This window comes from Theropithecus gelada, chromosome 2, assembly GCF_003255815.1.
Source record: "Theropithecus gelada isolate Dixy chromosome 2, Tgel_1.0, whole genome shotgun sequence".
Classification (NCBI taxonomy): domain Eukaryota; kingdom Metazoa; phylum Chordata; class Mammalia; order Primates; family Cercopithecidae; genus Theropithecus; species Theropithecus gelada.
The window spans coordinates 121,913,012-121,919,011 of record NC_037669.1 but is presented as its reverse complement, the minus strand read 5'-3'; positions in this window follow the sequence as shown (position 1 = coordinate 121,919,011).

The following is a 6,000-nucleotide window of genomic DNA, read 5'->3' as shown; positions in this document are numbered from 1 at the left end:
TCCCACCAAAAGTAAACAAAAACTGGGCAACACATAGACACACACATACACACAAATGCATCTCTCTCTCTTCCCCCCAACCCAGATAGATAGGTAGGTAGCTGGATGGATGGATGGATAGATAGATAGATAGATAGATAGATAGATAGATAGATAGATAGAAAATTTTTTTGTGTTTAAGAATTGGGGAGCTATTAAGACAGTGAGGATTACAAAGGTCAAAATATCCAAGACACAGGGTTAGACAGAAGCAGAAAGATGAGCCCAAAGTCCTGCACCATTTTCCCTCCGCCGTTTACTGATTCACAAGCAAAAGCGAAGACGCAGGAAGTTAAATAGATCTTTGGAAGGACTGGGTAGCAAAAACTGGAGTTTAGGACTCATCAACAAGAAGCCCTAGAAAAGACCCCAAGTTTTCAATTGGGCTTCCCCAAAGGGCCACACTTTAAGTATGGGGTAAAATGTAATTAGACTGGCCCTCACAAAGACTAAAGCCCATCTGACTGGTTTAGAATAGTCTGTTTCTACCTTAACTGTCTGAAAGAGCACATGGTCCGAAACCAAAAGAAAGAAACAGACAAGAAAAGCAAACCCCAAAGAAATGTGGATATAGTAGTTATCAGACATGGACATTAAAACAACCATAATTTATTTATTCAGGAAATTAGATGATAAAATAGAGGACTTCAGCACAGAACCATAGAACTGAGACTCACAAAACAATAAAATAAAAATTTTAGAAATAAAAAAATGTGATGATTGAAATTAAGAACACAATAGATGAGGTAAGCATTCACCAAGTCACAGCTGAGGAGACTATTGACCTGGAATACAGGTCACAAAAAAATTATATCCAGACTGAATCATGGAGAGAAAAAAGGGATAAAAGTAAACAAACAAAACTCCAGAAAACTACATAAAGGAAATTTAGGTTGTGGGAGCGGGTAAATAAACAAAGCTACTAAAGTTATAATTAGTGTGAGAGAGAATTTTGCTTAGTCAAACTAGTCAGGCTGCTGAATCTTCTCCTAGGCCCATCTGTGCATTTCCTCATAAAATCCAGTTTTAGCAAAAGAACCCTGCTAAGTAAGTTTAGCCAAGACCCCTCGTCCTCCATATCTAATTATCCTTTATATCAGATCAGGTTCTTCATCCTTCACCATCCTCCATATGATGTCTGATCCCCTTGACCTGTCTTTAGCAGGAATCCCCTTAGGTAAGTTTATTAAGAATATTCCTTACTGTTGATGTTTCCTCTTATTAAATTTCTATCCACTGATCCCTCCACTGCTCCTTGGCTAAAAATTCCCAATGACCCATGCTGTATCTGGAGCCGAGTTCAATCTCACTCCCCTATTGCAAGACCCCCTTGCAGTGGTTCCCATACCTATCCCAATTGTCCTGAATAATGTCTCCCTTACCATGCTTTATCAAGTATCATTGAATAATTTTTTTCTTTAACAGATGTCGTAGAAAGAAAGGAGAGATAATTTTCTAAATCCTAACGAGAAAGTCATTAAGTAGAGTCAAAAGTATTATGAACTCCAAAACATAAATTAAACCATACTTAGGCTCATCACAGTAAAACTTCAAACCAAGATAGACGTATTTCCTACAAATTAATAACAACAAGACTGATCAGCAGTGATGAAGATCAGAAGATAACAGGATGATATTTTCAATGTACTGGAAAAAAATATAACTGCCGACTGAGAATTCTAGATCTTGGGAAAATATTCTTCAAAAAAATGCAAAATAATAACATTTTATTATAAGCAGAACCTGAGAGAGTGTATCATCAACAGACCCACACTAAAGGCAATACTAGAGGGAGTTCCTCAGATAGAGAAAATTATCCCAGAGAAAGCATGAACATGTGAAAAAGAATAATCAACCATGGAAAGGGTAAATATGAGTGCAAATCTAAGGAAATATTGATTTATAAAAACATGAAAGATAATGTCTTATTGAATTTAAAACATATGTAAAGTTAAAATATATGACAATAATAAGAAAATGTAAAAGGCATGAAGGTGATAAATAAAGTTAAAGTATTCTATTTCTTGCATTTGGGGGAAGGGTGAAACAATACCAACTGATATTAGATTATTTTTTAAAAGAACAATTTTCATTATATAGAGTAACCACTGAGAGAGTAAAAAATGAATAATTAACAAGCTAATGGAAGACAAATTAAGATAAGAGAAAGGAAAATGAATGAAGAAATGTTGTAACAAATATAACAATAGTTAGATGGTAGATTTAAAACTAAATATATGGCTGGGCACAGTGACTCAAGCCTGTAATCCCAGCACTCTGGGAGGCCGAGACAGGCAAATCACGAGGTCAGGAGATCGAGACCATCCTGGCTAACACACTGTCTCTACTAAAAAATACAAAAAACTAGCCGGGCGAGGTGGCGGGCGCCTGTAGTCCCAGCTACTCGGGATGCTGATGCAGGAGAATGGCGTAAACCCGGGAGGCGGAGCTTGCAGTGAGCTGAGATCCGGCCACTGCACTCCAGTCTGGGCGACAGAGCGAGACTCCGTCTCAAAAAAAATAAAAATAAAAATAAAATTAAAAAAAACTAAATATATAAGAAAATATATCAAAGTAAAATGAAGTATATGCTATAAAAATGAAAAAGATTAGCAAGCTGAATTTTAAAAAAAGCAACAATAAAAATTATATGCTATTTATAAGAGGCACATTTTAAAGATAAAAAAGCTAAAAGTTGAAGGAAAATAAATACATATCTTGCAAACCATAAACTAAAGGAACCTTGTGTAGCTATAATAATATCAGACAAAGTAGACTTTAAGGTGGGAATCATTACCAGAACTAAAACAGAAATTTGTTAATGTTCAAATTCTAAGTATGTTTCTACCTAATAAAAAGGAAACTGACAGAACTAGAAAAAAATATTAAAAATCTGCAATTGCTTTAATATTCTTCAATCAAAAACTGATAAAAGCAAATGGAGGCTGGGCACAGTGCCTCACACCTGTAATCCAGCAATTTGGGAGGCTGGGATGAGTGGATCTCTTAAGCTCTAGAGTTTGAGACCAGCCTGGGCAACATGGCAAAACCACATCTTTAAAAAAAAAAAAAAATTAGCCAGGCATGGTGGCACATGCCTGTAGTCCCAGCTACTCAAGAAAATGAGGCAGGAGAATCATTTGAACCCGGGAGGCAGAGGTTGCAGTGAGCTGAGGTTGCATCATTGCACTATAGCCTGCACGACAGAACAATACTCAATCTCAAAAAAAAGCAAATACACACAAAAAAATCAATAAGGGTATAGACGAATTGATAACATGATGAACAAATTTGACCTAAATGGCTTGTGTAAAACATCATACCCAACACCTACAGAAGACATATTCTTCACAAATGCCCTTGAGACATTGATCAAAATTGAGCATATGCTGTGTCACAAAGCAAATATTAACTAAATTAGAAAAATGAAACCATTCAAAATATGTTCGTTGGTCACAGTAGCATAAAACTACAAATCAATAATAAAAAATGGTTTTATGTTCCCAAATATTTGAGAATTAATGATATACTTTTCTGTAACCTATACATCAAAGAATAAATCACAGTGGAAATTGGAAAGAAAATTAACGTAATGATTCTAAAATATAAATATCAAAACTTTAAAACACAGAAGCTAAGTCCATGCTTAGAAAATATATATGCTTAATTTCATATATTAGAAAAGAAGAAAGGTTAAAAAGGTATTTTTCAATCTCAAAACATTAGAAAAGAAGAACCAGAAACCCAAAGAAAGTAAAAGAAAATAAATTATATTATGGCAGTAGGAATTCATAAAATAAAAACAATCCTATAATAGAAAAATTAAACAAAAGCAAATATTAATTATTTTTACTATAGAATTAAGAGCAATATGGCAACACTGAGAGAGAGAGAGAGAGAGCGCTTTAATAACCAATATCAGGAATCAAAGTGATAATGATGTTATTAGAATCCCACAGTTACTGAAAAAACATAAAGCAATGTGAACTATTTTAGGCCAATAAATGGGTAAACGTTTGGAAAAAACTTTACAGAATGATGTTCTAAATTAATTATTTGATTAATAATAAAGTACCCTAAAGAATAGATTTTCGGGGTTGGGTGTGGTGGCTGATGCCTGTAATCCCAGCAGATGGGGAGAACAAAGTAGGAGGATCCCTTAAACCCAGGAGTTCAAGATCAGCCTGGGCAACACAGCAAGACTACATATTTACAAAAAATAAAATTTTAGCCAGGCATGGTGGCAGGCACCTGTAGTTCTAGCTACTTGGGAAGCTAACACAAGAGTTGAGGGCTTAAGCCCAGGAGTTGAGGGCTGCAGTGAGCTATGACTGTGCCACTGCACTCTAGCCTGGGCAACAGAGCAAGACCCTGTCTAAAAAAAAAAAAAAAAACAAACAAACAAAAAAAAACAGATTTTCCTCATATTGATAAGTAGATGCTATTAGGAAAGACTCTAAAAACTGTAGTACAGAATTATCCCTTTTGGTTTAAGTTACAAAATGACATATAAGGAGTTTTTAGAGAGTGATTCTGTAGACTTGTAGACTAAGTGAACTTTGGGTTCGAGAAGATGGTGAGAGAGCAAAAGATTAGGGTTGTGGGTCTTATATCCTATAGGATGGGTCCTGCATTGCCTCCTGCTTCAGAGAGTTGCATAGCACATATGCTAGATCTTTGATAAGATCCAACAGGCCAAAGTGCCACAAGTTCCCTGGTGATGTGTCTGAATGTGTGTGTTTTTTGTTTTGTTTTGTTTCTTTTTAAGACTTGGTGTACAAGAACATTCCTCTCTGACTCTCTGCGGTCTCTTTCTTATTGTTTATTGGTTTCTGTATTTTTTCTCTTTCTTAGTATGAAAGATCTTCCCAAGCTTCATCTTCAGCCACTTCTCCTGACATTAAACGCAATCTTTTCCTGTGTCCTTCCTACAGTGACAATTAACCTTTATGACAATTCCCCAGAATTTCTTAACTTGGCTTATATGCTAAACTCAAGACAGAAACCAAATTATGACACTCTCTCCTTAACTCAGTGTTCAAAGTGCTTGATCCATAATTCAAAGAACTCTGTCATTCAACTCCAAACTCCCATTCCAGCTTCCATTGTCATTAAACCCCTGCTTCCCGATTTTGCAACCAGAACACCACTTTCCTGTATGGTGGCATATGCACGCTCACACTCCTTCTTCACCAGAAAGGCCCTTTCCTCCTCAATCCACCTCCCAGATTCTTACTCCCCTTTCAAGGTCTAGGTCAAATCCCATTCTATCTGGAAAACCTTCCTATATTGGTCTCATTCCATTTATACGTTTCATAATGGAATTATTTCAATGGTTACTTTCTCCTAGATTATGATGGGGGGACACTTTCTAGTCATCATTATTTCCCCACCACTCTTAGTCCACAGTTTATGCAATGTAATCAATAGAATCCTGTTGACTTTTGAACCTTCACTCTAAACTTTCACTTACTTCACCTAATGTGACCCTCTCTCCCTGGGAAAATCCTGCTTAGTCTGTGATATCCAGCTTTAGTGTCATTGACTCAACAAACTCTCCCTATCCCCACATAGAGCCAAGTTGAAGTAGAAGTGAGGGAAGTAATGCAAGTTTCCTCCTTTAATATTCTTACATAATAGAGCTTATGAAACTTACCAGTTGTATGTCAATTCAGTGTATGTTCATGTTGTGTGTACATATTTGTGGCTCTCAACTTTTCTGATAGTTCTCCTATAAGTTATTATTTTAACAGGTTGAGTTTAATTCTGCCATGGTGATCCCATAGGCAGATTTTAATAACAGAATTTGTTTAAATTACCCAGGAGTTTTAGATTATGAATTTTAATCTGGTGATAATTCTACATGAATAGGTAAAGTTGAATTTCAATGGGGAAAGTGAAATAGACTTCTTTATATTTGTAAAAATAATTCTGGTGAAAAAGCATATGACCCAGTCAAAT